Below are 21,280 nucleotides of genomic sequence, written 5' to 3'. Positions count from 1 at the left end.
GATGGCTTTAGGCGACCCCTGTGTTTTGATCATTCGACCCCCGCCGGGGTCGCGACCCACAGGTTGAGAACCGCTGGTATACACAGTGTTACATCATCATCTGCGCATGCGCACATGCTGCCACATCATCCTACAGAAACTGGGAGGGTTTTCCTTCTATTTGGTGCAGATTTCACATTTCTATTGTCTTTTGTTGCTTTCCTGTGACCAGTCAAAAGTTGCACCATGACTTTACGGACACACTGTATATAAACAATGAAATACTACATGGCTATGAAAAAGAAGGAAATCTTACCTTTTGCAATGGCATGGACAAACCTGGAGATTATTATGCTAGTAAAATAAGCAAGGCAGAGAAAGACAAATATTATATGATCTCACTTATATGTGGAATCTAATGAACAAAGTGAACTGAGGAACGAAATAGAGGCAGAGGTGGGATCACAGAAAGCAAAGGGACAGCTGTCAGAGGGAAGGAGATTGAGCAGATGGGATCAGAGAAGGTGAAGGCATTAGTGAAATTATGTGTACATAACACAGAGAGATAGATAACAGGACAGCAAATCCCAGAAGGAAGGAGGGAAGGAGTTAGGGAGAGGGGGGCAAAAGGGGTGTAATGGGGGATAAGAAGGTGGGGGTGAGGGAGTTATATTGAGTGGGACACTTGAATCCATGTTAACACAACAAATTAAAATTAATAAAAATTAAAAAAAAACACCAAAAACATAATTCAGCTGGTCAAATCCAAGGCAAGTTTGTGGTCTAGTTATTTCACTACTCACAAAAATTAGGGGATATTTTATTGCTTCATATTCACTTTTGTGAGCAGTATATATTGCACTCAGGTCAATTTTCTGGTTTTTATAATTTGTTATAGTTATCATATATATGGTGTTATCATTGAGGAGAGACTGGTGGAAGTTGCAAGGGACTTCTCGGTACCATTTTTGCAATTTCTTGTGAGTTATAATTATTCTGAAATAATAAGTAAAAACCAAAAAGGGAAACCAGATATATATATATCTCCAAAGCCTTACAAATATATCCCTACCCTGAAACACCACTTCTAGAAATTTGTACTAATTAACAGATATATAGCCCAAGTATGTTCCTCATATAACTACTTACAATAGTGAAAAATTTTAAACATCCGTAACGTTGAATAATAGGGCAGTAAGTAAATAAATGATTATACATATATGTATGTATGTATATGTCTATATATATACATACACACACACATATATATTTACTGTTAAAAACTATATAGTGATGTATATTTATTTATTTATTTATTTATTTATTTATTTTTTGTATTTTTCTGAAGCCAGAAACGGGGAGAGACAGTCAGACAGACTCCCGCATGCGCCCGACCGGGATCCACCCAGCACGCCCACCAGGGGGCGACGCTCTGCCCACCAGGGGGCGATGATGCTCTGCCCATCCGGGGCGTCGCTCTGTTGCGACCAGAGCCACTCTAGCGCTTGGGGCAGAGGCCGAGGAGCCATCCCCAGCGCCCAGGCCATCTTTGCTCCAGTGGAGCCTTGGCTGCGGGAGGGGAAGAGAGAGACAGAGAGGAAGGAGAGGGGGAGGGGTGGAGAAGCAGATGGGCGCTTCTCCTGTGTGTCCTGGCCGGGAATCGAACCCGGGACTTCTGCACGCCAGGCCGACGCTCTACCACTGAGCCAACCATATTTAATGGCATGAGGGACATTCACAATTAGGTGAATATAGAAACTTACAAGCCATATGAGCCCAGGTTATTTAGGAATGATGCATAAATATAATAATATTGAGTCTAGAAAAATGTATGCCAGAAGTTCAGCAATAGTTTTTTCTGGCCTCTGGAGTTATTAGTTGATTTTAATGTTTTCCTTCTGCTCATGTGTATTTGGATTTTTTTCTACAATGAACATGTTACTGGTGTATGAAAGTTTCAAAGATAATAATAGCTTAAATCATTATAATTTACTGTAACCTTTGCAACAGCTAGAGCTAAATCCTCTAACAGTAATAGCTTATGCATTACAAAGGTGATAATATAGCCATGAAAAAGAAAACTAAATTGCAAAGCTCCGAAACTGTTATAAGTCGATGTTAATCCATAACAGATACTGTGCATTCCAAAAAAAGGGCTGTGATCAGTCACTTTACTCCTAAACGGTCTTCTTCCTCTTTCTTTACTGTTTCCTTTCTGATGAAATTAGTAAATGTTTTGATTTAAAACCAGGAACAGGATACAACCTTAATTCTTCTTAAACTCAGGGCAAGTCTGTGCAAAAGCTGAAAATTTGCCTAGGCTATTGGGTAACCACAATCTTGTACTTTTGATCACAGGTGGGAATGTTGCAAAACTCAGTAATTCCTTAAGTGCCCTGATTTGTCCTAGGAGTCTCTCTTCGTAGGAAGGTCTTCTAGGATAATATCAAATACATCAGAAACAAATGTCTTCCTTTTTTTGTTTTGATTTAGAATTATTTTTCTAAAACTAACTGTAAACTCTGGCTGGATGGCTTGGTTGGTTGGAGCGCAAAGGTTGCTGGTTCTCTCCCAGGGTCAAGGTACATGCAGGAACAGCCTGATGTTCCTGTCTCTCTGTCTCTCTCTACCTGCTTCTCTAAAAAAAAAAAAAGGAAAAGAAAAAGAAAACTAAACTTTAAAGTCAATTGAACCTTTATGGGCCCTGTCATTGTACTAATATTATAAACATTACATATGCTTTACTCACTTGTCTCCATCTTCCACGTATCTCTCTCTGTTCTATGCTATAGGAACCATGTCTGTGTTGTCTATTTGTGCCTGACACAAGTACGTGCTTAATAAATATTTGCTGAGTGATGAGGATGACTCATTAGTGTTGGAATTCTTGTTGCATTCCTAGGGAGAAAGCTTGGGAGTGGACTCTGCAGATGTCCCTTGGAAATTCACCTTTACCACTGACAGCTCTGCGACCCTGGTGTTCACAAGCTCTAAGCCCCATCCATAAAACTGCTATCAGTAATATGTAATTCTTGGCTTGCCATAAAGAATATACTTCCTAATATGTGTTGGTAGAACTTAGAACAGTGTCTCACGCATAGAAGTTGCTTGAAAGATATGGGTTGGCAATCTAAAATCCTCTTTTTGTCCTAGCTGCAACTGACCTCTTTCTGCCATTGTTTCTAACTTACTATTGTGGTTAAGAGCATAAGCTCTGGAATCAGAAGGCCTGTGTAATTTTATTAGATAAGAGTGTGACCTAGAAGAAGTTGATTAAACACTCTGCACTTGGTTTTCTCATCTGTCAAATGGGAATGATAGTAATAGCACTAACTCCATAGGGTTATTGTGAACCTACACTGAGAAGATGCTTATAAGATTCTTTAAAGAGTGTGACACAAAGTAAGTGCTCAGTAAAGGTCAGCCATCAGCCTCTCACCAGGCCTCTTATTATCTATTGCATTGCATTGAATGTATAGTTTAAACCCGAGCCCAACTCCTGGCTTCCTTTCCTGAAGGAATTATTCAATCTCTTTGGCCATTTTACAACTGTCAACTCACAGACTAGCTTGCCAGAGGCCTATGTGGTCTCGGGCATTGCAGCACCCTGTAGAACTTTAAGAAGGGGTGCTTGGCTATTATTTTAGAATAAGTAATAACAGTTAATCTTATTTTGTGCCCGATTCTTTGGAAAGAACTATAACCTTATTATTTCCATCTTAACAGATGAGGAAACAGAGGCTTTGAGACGTGATGTTTTGCTCCAGCTAGTGAGTGCCCAGGGAAACCAGGACTTATGTCTACACTGCTAGCCTTCAGGTCATCCCATTTGCTGCATTTATCATATAAAAAAGAGGCTATTTTAATCAATATTTTACTGCAATTTTGATCCCATCAAAATTTTGATTTTCATCTATAATTCCATTCAGTAGAACCCAAACCTTAGAAACATAAGCAGCCTTCACACAGTAATATCAAGCTAATCTATAAGAATCAGAAAGAGATATAAGCCTGAAAGAGAAGGGGAAGGAATATAAGATAATGAGAAATGTAAAACAACAACAAAAATAAAACGAAGCAACCCCCCACACACAAAAACTCCCCCCAAAAACAAAGAACAAAACTAAATAAAGATCAGTCAATATATTTGGATAAAAATTTCCTTTGGTCCCCTGGTTGGTTGGCTCAGCAGTAGAGCATCAGTCTGACGTGTGAAAGTCCTGAATTCGATTCTCAACCAGGGCACACAGGAGAAGTGCCCATCTGCTTCTCTACCCTTCCCCTCCTCCTTTCTCTCTGTCTCTCTCTTCCCCTCCTGTAGCCAAGGCTCCATTGGAGCAAAGTTGGCCCAGGTGCTGAGGATGGCTCCATGGCCTCTGCTTCAGGCGCTAGAATGGCTCTGGTTGCAACAGAGCATCATCACCCCTTGGTGGGCATGCCGGGTGGATCCTGGTTAGGCACATGTGGGAGTCTATCTCTCTGCCTCCCCGCTTCTCACTTCAGAAAAAAAAATTTTCCTTTGGTTTTTTAATGAAAAAATCCCATAAATATATATAATCAGAATTGTTATCTCATTTTGTTTTTATACCCAATTTGTAAGTGTGAATTAATTTTTCACCCAGAACTCTGAAATATATTTGTCCTGCTAGATCTGGCTCTCCCATTTGTAATGTTACCTTTGTGCCAATGAGCTAGAGGTGGACTAGGAGGCTAGGAGTATGATTGTTGAATAAGAGGGCTCAAATAATGGACAGTTTATCTCTCAATGTCACTCTCCCACCTCAACCACTCCTTGCCCCTTAGTTAGGGCTAAAAATGACTTGGACTCTAGGACAACTTCAGCATCGTCTATTGAAATTTTGAATAAATGTTCCCTCTTAGTATTTTTACATTTAGTTCATACAAGAGAAATGCACACACAATATATATAAGGGCAATTACTGTTGTACTGTTTGTAATGGAAGATAAATGAAGCTAACCTAGATATCCATCAGGAAGGGATTGGTTTTATATATATCATAAGGTAGTTACATAGAGGAATATATAGGTAGGTACCGACACGGATATACTGGAAAAGAGAAGATTGTAGGCAGTGCTGATAATACTCATAATATTATAGAAGGGGTTTGTGAGGACAGACATCAATGATTGCAAACTCAAATGCATATGGGGATCAGACTGTTTTTATAAGTGGTCAGGTAGGGGCTATGACAACCTTGAGAAAACACCCTCTGAAGCAACGGGCATCTATCACTTGGCCTCAGCTAATCATTGCTAATGAGGTGACAGATCTTTGGATTTTCCAAGAAAAGCTATATAAATTATGATACTTTTCATGTTACCTTCTTTGTGATTGCCTATTTATTTCTCTGCCACCTTCAAAGCTCCATGAATATATCTGTTATGTGAACCTCTTGATTTCTATTTTGTGGCAACTAGTAGAACTGTTTTTGAAAAATATATTTTATGTGATCTTATGTGAACTGGATTTGTCTTGCAGGCTCCTTGCATATCAATATTCTTACCTCTAAAGCATTGTATTGTGGCCAACATCAAGTATGGTCTTCCAGTGTCTAAACCAGTGGTAGTCAACCTGGTCCCTACCGCCCACTAGTGGTGTTCCAGCTTTCATGGTGGGTGGTAGCGGAGCAACCAAAGTATAAATAAAAAGATAGATTTAACTATAGTAAGTTGTTTTATAAAGATGTATTCTGCCAAACTTAGCGAAAATCCAACATAAAGTACTTGGTAAGTAATCATTATTATATGCTTTAACAACTTGTAACTCTGCTTTATAAATTTTATAAAGTAAAGTTACTTCCCTACTTTATAAATCAACATTACTGTGGAACCGGTGGGCGGTTAGAAAATTTTACTACTAACAGAGATACAAAAGTGGGCGGTAGGTGTAAAAAGGTTGACTACCCTTAGTCTAAACTGTACATTTGTGTTTGAAGGTTTTTTTTTTGTTTGTTTGTTTTGTTTTTACTATGGCAAGAACCAGTTTATTGGTCAAGGTGAGGTGAGAGGCGAGGGATCTACATCCATGAAGAGTGAGGGTGAGGGCCTCCCCAGTGACCTGGAAATCTACTTCCTGGACCAGGAGGAAGGCCTTTCGCTGGTCCAGGGTGAAGGGGAGTGGGAGGCTATTGGAAATGCACAGGTCCACAATGTTCCCCAGGGAGGACGTGCCTCCTAACAGGGCCATGTCGAGCAGGGCCCTGAGACAGATGGGAATAACCTTGGTTGTCAAGAACCACTTGATCCACCACTGGTCCTGGGGCCACAACTCCCCCAGAGGGTGTAGCATGGCAAATATCCCTTCCTTCAGTGAAGATGGTCAGATCTTCCACCAAGGGCACCACCCAGGGCACCACCAAGGGTGGAATACACCTCCTGTCTTGTCCTTAGGGAGAGACCTCACCATTGAGCCCATCCCACAGACAGGCAAGAGCTCCTCACTCATGTCCCAGTACGTGTGGCAGTGCCCCCAACCTCTGGGCTCAGAGCCACTGCCCCAGCCTCCACACAGCTGGTCTGGTGAGACCTGCCCCCTGGCCCCTAGCTTACACCCCAGGAAGCTCAGCCCATGCCTTACTAGCCTGTCACTGTCATGCCCCTGAGTGTTGTCCTGTCCTCTGATTCTGACCCCACCAGCTGCAGGCCGCTTGGGCAGACACTCTGCTGGAAGACTCGGTGGCTCCAGTAGAAAGTGGTCACCTCAATCTCCCACTCTGTGCAGCCGCAGCAATGATGTAACGCGGGGAAGAGACTGAGAGAGCATAGGGGACCCATCGCCCCGGCTCCTGCGTCCCCCACCCCACAAAGGGCATTTAACCTTCCCCAGGCCGCAACAGCCGCCTCAGTGGGTTTTCCGGGGGGTTCCTAGTTTGGACAGGGAACAGGGATGTCTAAGTTGGGGCTCAGCAAGAGCTGAGGGGGTGCTCAGGGACCACAGCCAGACTGGAGGGCCCCCATCTAGGACTGGGGCCAAGACTATGTCACTCACTAACTCTTCCAGAATTTTCCGCTGGGTCTCAGAGGTACTGCATCTGAAATTGGTGTCTGGAGAGACATCCAGAGCAGGAGAGTCCCCAACTCATGAAGTTACAAACGCCCAGCTCCTGTGTGGGCCCTGAGGGTCCTAGCTCCAGCCTTGGGCTACACACACACCATTTCCTTCCGGTTCGGAGTGGACCGGAATTCCGCTTCCACGTCGGTGCGTCGGGCCTCCCTCAGCAGCGTGGGCACCGCTGGCCTGGCCCGGGCCCAGGAACGCCGCGCTCCTGCCACAGGCCACTCTTCCAAGGGATGCGGAAGTGCGTGCAGCTCCGGTCCAGTGCCGGTTCCGCTGCGACACGGCCAGGAGTAGGTTCTGCGGCTTCTGTGTCCCCCTGGTCTGCGTCCAGGGTGCAGTGTGCAGGGTGCTGGGGCTGGGGCCCACCCTGGCCTTGGAGTTCAAGTAACTCTGGAACTAACGCGTACCCCCCCCCCCCCCCACACACACACACACCTCTTCTTAGCTGAGCTTTTAGAGCAGTGGGCTTTCTTGTCCATCTACTGCTTTTATAATAATAATAATAATAATAATAATAATATAAATACACAAAACATACTTCCACAGGCCTTATGCTAAGAAGGTCTAAACCAGGGGTCCCCAAACTACGGCCCGCGGGCCACATGCCGCCCCCTGAGGCCATTTATCCGGCCCCCACCGCACTTCCGGAAGGGGCACCTCTTTCATTGGTGGTCAGTGAGAGGAGCATAGTTCCCATTGAAATACTGGTCAGTTTGTTGATTTAAATTTACTTGTTCTTTATTTTAAATGTTATATTTGTTCCCATTTTGTTTTTTTACTTTAAAATAAGATATGTGCAGTGTGCATAGGGATTTGTTCATAGTTTTTTTTATAGTCCGGCCCTCCAATGGTCTGAGGCACAGTGAACTGGCCCCCTGTGTAAAAAGTTTGGGGACCCCTGGTCTAAACCAAAGTGAATTTCTAGGCCATTTAGACAAGTGGTCCCCAACCCCTGGGCCGCGGACCGGTACTGGTCTGCAGAGAAAGAATAAATAACTTACATTATTTCCGTTTTATTTATATTTAAGTCTGAACGATGTTTTATTTATTTATTTATTTATTTATTTATTTATTTTAGAGAGAGAGAGGAGTGAGAGAGACAGAGAGAGAGAGAAGGGGGAGGAGCAGGAAGCATCAACTCTCATATGTGCCTTGACCAGGCAAGCCCAAGGTTTCGAACCGGCGACCTCAGTGTTCCGGGTCGACGCTTTATCCCACTGCGCCACCACAGGTCAGGCCAACGATGTTTTATTTTTTAAAAATGACCAGATTCCCTCTGTTACATCCGTCTAAGACTCACTCTTGATGCTTGTCTTGGTCACGTGATACATTTATCCGTCCCACCCTAAAGGCCAGTCGTGAAAATATTTTCTGACATTAAATTGGTCTGTGTCCCAAAAAAGGTTGGGGACCACTGGTTTAGACTGAAACCTGCTTCAGGATTTTGGTCTAGCTCTGGTTTTGTTACCGATCTCAAGAATATTGAATTTGGTGGACACTGCTGGGCTCATGTAGATGATGCTTTGGACCGGGGTTCCTGCAGCCTGGAGATACTTCTGGTCGTGTTGGACTATATGAGCCTCTGGCGATGGAAGCAGCATTTTAAGGGTACTGGAAGAGAACAATCACGAATCATATTTCCATGGTGTACCTTGAGGGAAAATGAATAAGAGATCATTGTTCATTCACTCACTTATTATTGCGACAAAGGTGTTTTGAGTACTTTCTATGTGCCTGTTCCTCTGTTGGACCCTGATGACGCTGTGATACTTTCATTGAGCTCCTGGTTTTGAAGGTGACCCAAAGTAAATAGGTATCACAACATAGTGTGAAAAGTAGTGCAATGAGAGCCAGCACGTGGTACCTTGGGAAACCCCCACTGGAAGTCAGGGAAGACTTCCCTGAAGAGGTGGCATCTGGGCTGGGTTTTGAGGGGTGAGCAGGAGGAGTTAGCCTGGTAAAAAAAATGGAGTGGAGGGCAGGATTCCAGGCTGACAGACACACAGGTACAAAGAAAGGAGTGAAGGCAGGAGAGGACCCAGGGCTCTGTGGGAACAGTCTGTACTCTGCACTGCCTGAGCACTGAGTGTGTGTGGCAGGGAGAGGCTGGCTTTGGGGCTGGAGTATGATCAGCCACCTGATCATAAGTGCTTGACAGAGCAGCAGCCAGGGACACCTGGGCTCCATCCTCAAAATACCTGAGAGTCCATGACAGGTTTTAAGCTAGGGAGTTTAGGAGTTGTATGATATATATATATATATATATATATATATATATATATATATATATGTAAACAAATATTTTCACCCAGAGTTTTCATTTTATACATCATTGGTTCTATGAACAAAGTGTGTGTGTGGGGGAATACTGTATTTTTTTAAGTGAAAAGAAATAGCAACTTATTTTAAAAAACCTCTACGGCCCTGGCTGGTTGGCTCAGTGGTAGAGCGTCAGCCTGGCGTGCAGGAGTCCCGGTTTTGATTCCCAGACAGGGCACACAGGAGAAGCGCCCATCTGGTTCTCCACCCCTCCCCTCTCCTTCCTCTCTGTCTCTCTCTTCCTCTCCCGCAGCCAAGGCTCCATTGGAGCAAAGTTGGCCCGGGCGCTGAGGATGGCTCCATGGCCTCTGCCTCAGGCGCTAGAATGGCTCTGGTTGCAACAGAGTGACACCCCAGATGGGCAGAGCATTGCCCCCTGGTGGGCATGCCGGGTGGATCCCGGTCGGGCGCATGCGGGAGTCTGTCTGACTGCTTCCCCATTTCCAACTTCAGAAAAATAAAAAAATAAAAAAATAAAATAAAAAATAAACCTCTACACAACAATGTCTGAAAAACTATTGTTAATATTAAAATATATTAAGGTTTTATACCTTTGTGTGCCGCTTTATTTTGGAGACATTTCATGACATGTCATACACAGCCGGCAAATTAATTAAGCCACCGACTTGGAAAGTTACTGGTAAATTCCAAGCCAGTTTCGAGGGTGTGTATGTGTTCTGTGTGGGAGTTGGTTAAAGGTATCCATAACATTATGATAATCCTCAATGAATATTGCTAGGGTTTCAACTGGCAATTCATCCCATTCCTGGCATCATTGCCCATGAAGGGCATTGCTTCCCCGAAAAAGGTAGGTGAGTACTCAGTCAGCAGGAAGAGAATCAACGTGTTCAGTATGGTGCGAACCTGACTTCCCTGTCTCACAAAAGGAAAGGGAAGAGTCGGTGGTTTCTGAGAGGGCAGGAAAAGTGGGGAGGGAGGAGCCGACTTGGGTGACTGGTGATGCAGTGAAAGCCCCACGATTGCTGTCGAGGTGGTTTTTCAGCCCTGGAGCAGGGTGATCTCATTTGCTGCTGCACATTCATTCATCTCTGGGTTTCTGGTCCTTTTGCCACGAGGACACGTGTATATGCTGCGAGGAATGTAGAGGCAGACTTAGCAGGATTCAGATTTTACTCTGCAATGTACAAGAGCCTGGAAAAGTTGCTTAACCTACCTGATCTAATTTTAGGATGTCTACTTGGCATGGGCTTTGGTGAGAATTAAATAAAATGAGATATTTATGGATAGTGACTTGCACAGAACTGATGTTTAATAGATGCTAATTTCTTTCTTGACCCTGGACTGAAGCTACCTTTAATTGGTTTCCAGGGGAGTCGCCATTTGTCTCCTTGCCTGTCATGCTTCCTTTTAACCAGTGAGAAAATACATGTTTAGGGAAGCGGGAACTTGGGTAGCAGAATGATCCGCATTTCAATCCTGGTGTTACTACTCACTTTGGCAGGTGACTCAGTATATTTAAGACATAGGTTCATTCTCTGTAAAATGGGAGCCTGTACCTCCCACAGGCATTGTGAGGATTCGCTGAAGTAAGGCAGGGTTCTTAAACTTGAGAAGACAGTAGAATCACCCAGATAGCTTGTTAAAACAGATTGCTAGACTCCATCCCAGGGGTTCTGATTCTGTAAGTCTGGGGTGGGGTCTGAGAATCTGCATTTCTAACTAGCTCCAGGAGATACTGATGTGGTGGGCCCGGTGCCCGGCACGCAGTGAACACCAGATAGTTGTGGCTACCAGGACCCTTTGTCTTTTGAAGCAGGGATAATATTATAGTTACCACCACCAGGCAATAATTCTAACCTTGGGGTTATTTTGGCTGAGTCAAATAATTGCTTTATTTTCAACTTACGTAGAACTAATATAAGCAGTGAGGAGGAGGAATTCAGTGTTCTAGGGAATTAGCGTCCACAAGTCGTTATTGTTCAGTACGTCTGTGTCACCCTGACCTAGGAGTGAGGGGCCCAGACTGACCAGGTCCCTTGACAGTGGTATCAGCCCGGCCTCTGGGAAGCATGCCTGGATTAAAAAACAAGTTTCTGGAACGCTGTCTCATCACACAATACTCACCGCAGGTGTGGAGGGCGTTTGGGGAAGTTGGGGAAGATGACAGGAGACTTCCATAGACTAGAGTCTCCTTTGGTGACTTGTAAAAAGTCCTCTCATCCCCAGGGGTGTTAAGTTTGTAAAGGATGTGTCTTCCCACTGAGGAAATCATAAGCCCTGAGTCTTTTATTTTAGAAGATGGATGGCAAAGATAAGGGGCATGGTGACATTTTGTCACTTAATGAGCAGTCTGAATTGCAGATAAAAAATTAACAGCTTCTCCTCCTCCCTCCCACCCACCTGCTCACCCACCCAATACTTAAACTCTCCTTTGTCATTCTTTCTCAGAGCAACTGAGTCAGAAGAAGTGTTATCCTTCAAACACAGCCAGGAGTGGGACTTAGTGTTGTTTTAGGATTAAGAGTTTAGGTCCTGGCGTCAGCTAGATGGGCCCCATCTCACTTCCTGGCTCGGAGAGTGTCACCTCAGCAAGTGACCTTTTAAGCTCTCATTGTCTTATCTAAACTGAGGGCAGTAATATTCCAAAGGGGTCTCAAGAGGCTCAATTAGGCAAGCAGGTGAGGACTCAATAAATGACAGCTGCTGTTACTATGGGGGATTTTTCAAACTTTAGGGTTGGGACTACTTCTGCATGGCCTCTCTGAGCTGTTACTCTTCCAGAATTTTCCAGCAGTGTTCAGGTGGTTTGTGGGGCCTAGATTCTCCACTCCCCTCAATTTGTATTTATGGCTTTGGACTGAAAAAGACAGGATGAGCTTTTGCATAGGACACAGGGACAGTGGAAGGAATATGAGGAGTCTGGCTCTGCTTGATCCCAATAACTGCTCTCAGCTGCTGTGAGGCGGGGGTTAGAGCTGTAATGTAAGCTGAAGGAGCTGTTCTGCCCAGGCGATGTGGGACACCCAGGGCTCAGAGACAGAATAACTGCAGAGCTGGGGAAGGGCTTATACTCCCCTATAAATACTGCAGAGTTGGCGTCAGGGGGTTTGAGGCCCCAGGAGACAGCATCCTGGGCAGGGGAGCAGTGTTTTCACCCAGGCCACAGCACACATGGACAGGACAAGGTAAATCCCACAGGGACTTATGGGGGAAGGAGTAGTAAATCCTAATGAACACTAGAGGTCTTGTTCCTAAGGTTATCCTTGTATATGGGGAGAATCCCTACATGGTGGGAGGGGCTGCAGTTATGCAGGTGAGCCTGTTGCAGAGAGCTGGGCACGTGGTGAGCACCCAGGAACCGGCCATTATTACGGGCTGTTTCCTAGCACCCTGACCTGATGCTTCCCTGTGCCCAGGGGACTGGGCAGTCTCTGCTTTGAGTATCAAAGGACAAGAGAACTCTACTCTTAGCCCCTGCCTGGTTCCATGGGACTCTGAAGAAGGCAGAGTGGGATGTTAATTCTATACCAAAGTCTGTTTTCTATAACTACAAAGTATCTATCTACATTTGAGAAGAAAGTGTAACTTAGCCTTAGGTGATGAAAAACAATGATGAAATTGGCTGGTTTCACTGAGCACTAGACTTGAACCTAGAAGATCTGGGTTCAAGTCCCAGCTCTGTTACCTTTGAGCTGTGAGGCCACAGGCTAATTATCTCACTTTCTCTTGTGTGACGCAGAACAAAACCGCCTGCCCCACCACCAGGTAATAAACGGAAAAGCGTTTTATGAACTGTGAAATTCTGTTAAAGGAATTAGGGAAAGTGGTTTTGGTGTGGCTGATGATGATGATGTCTCCTAGGGCTACTGGCATTCAGCCAGCGAAGACTAGTGACAGAGTTCAGCCATGGGGACAGGTACAGTGTGGGGAGGTGTTTGGGGATAGCCCTGGGAGTTCACTACCTACACCTGAGGCTGGTCCACGGGACATGAACCCAATAATCCGATTAGACAGTGTCACTGGGCCAGTCCTGAGGATGTAATCGGTATCCTTCCTCTCTTCACTACTGTGGTCATTTACCTCTGTCTACTGTCCAGACCAGGGGTCCCCAAACTATGGCCCGCGGGTTGCATGCGGCCCCCTGAGGCCATTTATCCGGCCCCCGCCGCACTTCCGGAAGGGGCACCTCTTTCATTGGTGGTCAGTGAGAGGAGCACAGGATGCGGTTGCTCCTGTGCTCCTGGAGTACTGTATGTGGCAGCGCTGCAAAGCGCGGCATCGCTCACGTACAGTACTACTTCCGGTGACGCGGGATGCACGCCTCACAGCTCCGGAAGCACGTCATATCACTTGTTACGGCTAGCAGTGACAAATATGGAACCGGACATTGACCATCTCATGAGCCAAAAGCAGGCCCATAGTTCCCATTGAAATACTGGTCAGTTTGTTGATTTAAATTTACTTGTTCTTTATTTTAAATATTGTATTTGTTCCCGTTTTGGTTTTTTATTTTAAAATAAGATATGTGCAGTGTGCATAGGGATTTGTTCATAGTTTTTTTTATAGTCTGGCCCTCCAATGGGGCCCTTCTATGCCCTTCTCCTCCCCTGAAGGACAGTGAACTGGCCCCCTGTGTAAAAGTTTGGGGACCCCTGGTCCAGACCATGAACGTCTAGCTCAAAGACTGTTCTCTTTTTGTAGTTGTCTGCCCCCAGGGCCTGCCACTCTGTGGGCATTCTGTTAAGAGTTTACAGGAGGATTCAGAGTGAGTGGGAGGATGTGTGGGGGGTTTTTTTTTGGGGGGGGGGGCAGGTGATAGTCCTTGTATATATACTGCATACTTCCTCTCATTCTCATACCTCTCTTATTTCTAAAATGTCCTAGAAGTAATCCACAGCTCTGGGGAGACTGGGACCTGGAAATACAAATTCGTGGGCCTAGAAAACAGGAAAACTTGAGGAAGGACAACAAGAGTTGCGTTCCTTTCTGAACCATTTGTGGTTCGGGGATCAACTTTGTGGAAGAAAGGAGATTTGGGGATTGGTTGCTGGTGGTGGGGTGAGGTGGGAGCAATGGGCAAATTTGGTGGAAAACTTGTCAATCTTGACACAACAATACCGTTCTGTCTTAAAGGAGAAGTCCCCTTGCTTCTTCCAGCCCTGGAAATAGTGACCCTTTCAACAAGGACAGGGAACTTACAAAATAAATCTGCAGATGGCCTCCATTATTGTTAGGGTTGAAACAGGTGATCTGTGTGTTTTCTGAATGCTACTATGATTCTAAGCCAGGGAACCTCTTGGTTTTATGTTGGTTTCCACTGTTACTTCCTAACCACTTAGGAATACTGACAACAATGACACTGATGAGGACAGTACCCTTTCTCTGTGTGCTTTGTCTTATTTCTCATGACTCTATAAGGTCTGTTAAAAGCTTGATCCCATTTTACAGGTGAAGAAACTGAGGCTCAGAGAGTTTTATGTGATTTCCCCAATGGTAACACAGTCACCTTAATTTGAACTGTGTTGAATCCAGGCCTGATAGCTGTTTCTATGCCCTTCTCCTCCCCTGAACTGCCTGTTTTGAAAAGAAGGTTAAGTTTATGATGAGATTGTACAGACCTGCCTCTGAACTATTTTCTAAGCAGTTCAAATAAAGCACTTCAAAATACAGATCGTGTGTATTTCCATGACAAGAAATCCTCCCCCTCCCCGACACCTCCTTTCAAAAGCTTTTGCCTCGCCTCTGCCCAGGGTTCAACCTGGGGCCTGGGCATGAAAGTAGAACAAGGAAACAAGAAAACAATAGACCCCCTAGGCCAGGAACCGATCATGAATGAACCACGGTTCCCCTGGCCTCACAAGATGTCAGTCTGATTCTCTTTGTTCTAAACGCTCTGGTTTCACAGAACATCGATTTTCCCAAATTATAAGCTTTTTAATTCTTCAGCTAATGACGCAGTCTGGTCTTGAGGATTCTCATCATCTCTGTTGCTCATCCAGGGTGACAGATGTGTGCATGGGGAGTTAGTTACTTCCTTTCTTTCCTTTTTCTGTTCTGTCACACACGATTCCCACCCCAGCACGATCAGGGGCTCTGAGCAGTGTCGCCCCTTTTCCTCCACCTTCTCGCCTCCCACACAGCTGAGCTCTCTGCAGACCGTCATCTGCCTCTCCAAGAATAAGCTCGCCTTTCTTTTTTCCCACCCCTCTATGGTGATGCTTGTGTCAGCCGGACAAGCTGCAGGCACTCCCTCGTGGAGGTGGGGGACAGTATTTTCTACTGGTTGTCTGTCTGAGCTAACATCATGCATAAACTCTGTTCTGGGCACGTGCTGAGAGTTTTGGACAGATGATCTCATTTGCTCCTCATCACACCTGGGTGAGATGGGTCCTGGTGGTAAACCCACTGTATGGATGGGGAAACCGAGGCACAAGGAGATGTCTAAAGACATACAGCCTCCTAGTGTGTAGATTCTAGAGCCTATCTTTTTAACCAGCAGGACTCACTGGCTTGGGGTTTTTCTGGAATCTTCTATGTGAAAATTGGAGAGTACTGAGAGTAGTCTCTGGTTTTTGAAGTTTTCAGCCCAAAGGACCCTAGAGAATCAAGGTGGACAATAACCACAGGAAAGTTCAAGCCAAGCAGTAACAATAATTAGATGGGTTTACAGAACATCTGCAGACTGTTTAAGATGACCCAAGCTGACCAATCCGAAACTACAAGGAGAGCACAGGAGTGGGGGGGGGGGGAATGGCCCCTTGCCTCCACCTGTCACCTCCCATAAGACCTCCTCCCTGTCATTTGCATCTATCCAGCCCGTCACTCTCTGTCACTCTCATGGCCATTTATAGACAGGTGGAGAGCCCTTAGGGCCGCAATTCTCAAGGTTTCGGGTAGGTCAGGATCACTTAGGAAACTTATCTAAACCACAAATTCTGGAAATTCCAATTCCGGAGGCCCCCTCTGGAAGAGGGCCCCGGGGTTTTTATTTTTACAGAGCATCTCTGAAGATCCTAAAGCAGGAGGTCTCCAAGGCACTATTTAAAAGTAACCACTGCTTCTCAGATGGTGGCCTTGGGCCAAGTGAGCAAAGAGTGCCAGCTGGTCAGGGCTGCTTTGCCTCTGGCAGCCTCTCGCAGATGGCCGGGAGAAGGACTGTAATCCCTGACCCCAGCGTCACCGTCACCACCACTCTGTGCTCTCTACCTCTGCTGCTGGGGAGGATGCAGCCGAGGAGCTATGCTGAGCTTATTGTAGGAGCTCAGTAATGTTTGTTTTTATTTTTTAACCTTCTTAACTAGGATCAAGATTTCTATCTTTTGATCTAAGATCTCCTACCAAGAGATTCCCTAACCTTTGACTCCCCACTGAGACAAACAGAAATGATCAGGAAAGAGTAGGGAGGAGATACCACATTAACGGCAGGGTATAGAGACTGCTGCTTGTTGAGATGTAGACACAGCAGTTGTGGCCCCAAACTCAGTTTCCTCTGATTCAGTTATCCTGGAAGCCCCGCCTCGCACAAAGGGCATTTTTTCCCAAGAAGAGTCGTGGCCACCCATCCTATCTCAGGTATGATCTCCTGTGTGGCACTCCCAATCTTTATGCTCAATCTACAGCCAACACTCCAATGTCAAATTGCCTATAATCACTAGCCCCCATGAGGTTAGTATTAAATCTCTGAATAGCTCTCTTCTGCAGTTAGTTCTCGATTTTCCTTGGCCCACAGCATGCTTCTAAAACCAAAACCCTTCTGATGTTGGTATAGACTCTGCGAGGGCAGGAAACACATCTGTCTGGAGGGAATGGCATGGAGCCTGCAACATCGAAGGTGCTCAGTAAATGTTTGTTGGTTGAGTAAGTGATTGTAATTTTGTGAATTTACATTTTTTTAAAACAGTTGTCCCCAGAGGAGACTCTATGGGCTGGACCTGTATAAGTCCGTATGAGGTTTCAGTCTTCTCACACAAAAATGATAAAATTTAGGGCAATGTATTAAGATTTTTATGAAGCTAAATGTATTGTTGAGAGATTATTCTGAGACTGTGTTCTTTCTAATTTGGGACTGTATTGATTAACTTGATACCCACCCCGTTCTTTTGTGTAGGCTCCCTCATCTGTTGCTTAGATGACTGAAGAAGCCCCTAAGGAGCCTGTCTGAGCCTATTCCCCCTGATCCATCATGACTTTTATTCATTTTATTTTATTTTCTATCAGGACTTTTAGTTACAAACCAGAGAAGCTGATTCTCGCCGAGGTGGGTGTTTCCTCAAATACAGAAAAGATGTTTAAAAGACAATGGGTTTAAATGCAATATACTGTCCTGAGTTGGATCCTGGACCAGAAAAAGGACATTAGTAGAAAAACTGGGAAAATCCAAACGAAGTTTGCTGCATAGTTAATGGTAACCTACCGATGGTGATGTTTTTGTTGCGCTGATGATAACAGTTGGAGAAGCAAGGCAAAGGGTATAGGAGGTCTCTGTACTGATTTTTAAAATTTTCTATGAATCAAAAATTATTCCAAAATAAAATGTTTATTAAAAAAAAAGATAAATGCTTAGAATCTAAGTTCAACAATCCATTTGATCAGAGTTACTGTTTGAAAATGTAAATCAGAGCATGTCAATATCTCTTAAAATCTCTCAAAGGCTTCCCATTGCACTGAGAAAAATTCTAAACCCCTACCAGGCTCTGGAGAAATGGCTCTGCTTATGTCTCAAACTTCACCTCCTGTCTGTCCACTCCACCTTTGATTACTCTGGCTCTACTGACCTTCCCATAGTTTCTTGACTGGGCCACACTGGCCCTGCGTTGGTCCCCTGCCCTGGCCTCTGCCTCAGACCCGCTCCGTCCAGGACTTTGCATGGCCGGCTCACCTGTGTGGGGGCTCTTCTCCAGTGCCATTACTGCCCGCTGCTCTGAGTGGCTTCCCCACCTCTGTTACTCTCCTGCACTTCTCTCTGCTTTGTGGTCTTCAAAACACTCAACACTGTCATAGGAAGGATTAGTTTGCTTATTATTTATGTGTTTATTGTCTCCCCTCCCCCTCTGGGACGTAAGCTCCGTGAGGGCAGGGGTTGTACTGTTTATCACCATACCCCCAGCACCCGAGCCCTGCCCGGTGCACAGTAGGACTCTATTTGCTGAATGAATGAAAGAAGGGGCATTTTATCCATTTGATGGCCTCCCGCACTTTTCTCTCACACAGCTCTTGCTCTGCTGGTTATAACTGTCTGCAGACCCAACTGTCTTCTCCCCGGAGCCCTGCGCTCCGGTAGATGAAATGATGTTAATCCCCTTTGTCCTCCTGGACGTGGCACAGCGCCTGGCTCTGCGCTGGCACTCGACAGCGGTGGGACTCCTTTGGACCTCTGGCTCAGGCACTTGTTCCTGTCAGCCATATTTTCTCAGGTGGCGTTTCTCTTGGCCTTCCTCTTTTCCTTCCCTGTGAGGCTCCCTCGCCTCCTTCTCTCTCCTGTTCCTGAGCCAGGCTCTTTTCCAAACTGCAGACCCCCAGCCGCCAGCGCTGCTTCCCTGCAGCCTCGCTCAGCAATCCCACAATGCTCAGGGGCCACCCGGGGGGAGGAGCTTAGCCTCTCCCGAAAGAGGTGGTTCATCTTCTCTGACTTGGGCAAGAAATCGCATAGTACCGTAGAGAGTGTGCAACTTGGAGTTAGCCTGAAGGCATTTCCAAACCCTGTCTCATAATAAGTGAGATGGGCAGGAAATGTAACCTCCCAGAGCCTCGGTTTACTCATTCGCAGAATGGAGGTGTGGCCTTTGATGGACAAGTGCATGCACACACACACGCGCACACACAACACGCACGCACACGCACACCCCTCACATAGCTGACCTTATTACTCTTTGGAATTTAGCTTAAACCTTACCTGTGTTATCTACAGTAGGCCCTCGGCCTCAGCCCTGTATGAGTTTCATTCATAGCAGTTTTCACAATTTGTAACGAATTGATTTGTATATGTGTTGTGTTGTCTGCCCCATCAGATGTAGGTAGGAAATTTAGCTACTTGTTACCGCTGTATCCCAGACATGGCAACAGTAGCGGGTATAAACTTGATAGATTATTATGTCATAATTAATACTTACATTATTTTTATGGACAGTGGGGGAAATTATTGGAAAGAAGGCAACAGAAAACCTCTTTGCTTGATTAGTGGAAAGGAGGATTTAGATTCACAAAGGTCAAGCTGTAGTCTGGGAATGCTGGACAGGAGAATCTTATCTTCCAATGAGAGATGGCACGTGTTTCAGTGGCTGTCAATTTATGATCAGCCCCCAAGCATGAGGAGATAAAGTTGGATGCTTCTTGTGTAGTTTCGATTTATTTTAGTGATGAACTCAGTTGGCATTTTCCCTCTGGAATGCTGCTATTAAAACAAACCTGACAGAGACTCCACTTGCAGGTACAGCAGCATAGGATTGAAATGAACTTCGGTGTACAATGTGAATCCCAATATTGGTTCAGCCATGGGCTGACACTTAGAATGAGTGAGAGCAATGGGAACCACGTTAATCCTCACAATTTAGCACCAGCCTCCCAGAGAGGAGAAGATCCCATCTGATCGTACTGTCCTGTTAGTTTTGTAAATGTGCAGAACAGGGAAATTGATGGGAGACAGGAAAGGCAGCAAGAATATTTATCCCAAGTCCTTTGTCATTTGGGGACAGACCTAAGACAGAAATAAAAAGTAAAAAGATCTATAGAAGTAAATAAGGTCAGGGTCAGTAGGCTCAGATAGGTGGAGAGAATTGTTATCAGTCAGGCCTTCGTTTGTTGTTTATTGAGCATCTACTATGGGCTAGGCTCTATTCCAGGCCATGGGGAATAGAGTGGTAGAGCGTTGGCCTGGCGTGCGGAGGTCCCAGGGTTCGATTACAAAGCCTGGTGCAGAAGCCAAAGTCCTTGTCCTCACGGAGCTTACAGTCTGGTAAGAAGAGAAAGATAACAACCAAATGAGCAAGTTAATCAATTATTTCTGCAAAGAAAGTGAAACAGGGTACTGTTACAGGCAGTTATTGTGATAGGGTTGGTGGGGACTGTTTTAGGTTGATGGTCAGGAAAGACTTCTCTGAAAATGTCCGATTGGATGGAGGCAGCTGCACGGAGCTGGAAGTTAACAGCATCTCAAACTGAGGAACAGAACAGGGATGCCCTGCACCTGAAATGAGTTCAGCGTTAGGGACCAAATCAAAAGGCCTCTCAACCCCTTCCAAATATGGAAATACAAATAATGAACATTTCTACATTTTTTACTACTTATGAGTGATGTTTATTAAATACCAGCAATGTGACCTTGGACAAGTTATTCAATCCCTCTAATTTTTTTTTTGTATTATTATTATTTTTTTTCTGAAGCTGGAAACGGGGAAGCAGTCAAACAGACTCCCACATGCACCTGACCGGGATCCACCTGGCACGCCCACCAGGGGGCGATGCTCTGCCCATCCGGGGCGTCGCTCTGTTGTGACCAGAGCCAGTCTAGCGCCTGAGGCAGAGGCCATGGAGCCATCCCCAGCGCCCGGGCCATCTTTGCTCCAATGGAGCCTCGGCTGCAGGAGGGGAAGAGAGAGACAGAGAGGAAGGAGAGGGGGAGGGGTGGAGAAGCAGATGGGCGCTTCTCCTGTATGCCCTGGCCGGGAATCGAACCCTGGGACCTCTGCACGCCAGGCCGATGCTCTACCATTGAGCCAACCAGCCAGGGCTCAATCCCTCTAATTTGATAGCAGTAACAATGACTGCACACTTCAGAGACTTGTTAGGAGAACTACACATGATAGTAATAAATGCTAATAACTATCGAGTACTTATTATGTACTGGGCACAATAGTAAGTGTGGCATATATAATACTTTACTTAACCTTCTTGAAATCCTTCTTAATAAGGTAAGAAGCATTATAATCCCCATTTTGCAGAGGAGGA

At 45.3% G+C, this 21,280-nt stretch overlaps 1 protein-coding gene and 1 pseudogene across 1 annotated transcript in view; one reads left to right on the top strand and one right to left on the bottom strand.

The window, feature by feature from the left end:
* Positions 1-21,280, top strand: part of GRXCR2 (glutaredoxin and cysteine rich domain containing 2) — a 72,943-nt gene that overhangs the window by 5,560 nt on the left and 46,103 nt on the right. The gene's annotated exons all lie outside the window — the stretch shown is intronic.
* On the bottom strand, positions 6,577-15,500 carry LOC136377225 (interferon regulatory factor 3-like; annotated as a pseudogene).

The sequence above is a fragment of the Saccopteryx leptura genome, chromosome 6 (assembly GCF_036850995.1).
Source record: "Saccopteryx leptura isolate mSacLep1 chromosome 6, mSacLep1_pri_phased_curated, whole genome shotgun sequence".
Lineage (NCBI taxonomy): Eukaryota > Metazoa > Chordata > Mammalia > Chiroptera > Emballonuridae > Saccopteryx > Saccopteryx leptura.
Note: the sequence above shows the minus strand (reverse complement) of the source record. Positions and strands in the feature narration are given on the sequence as shown.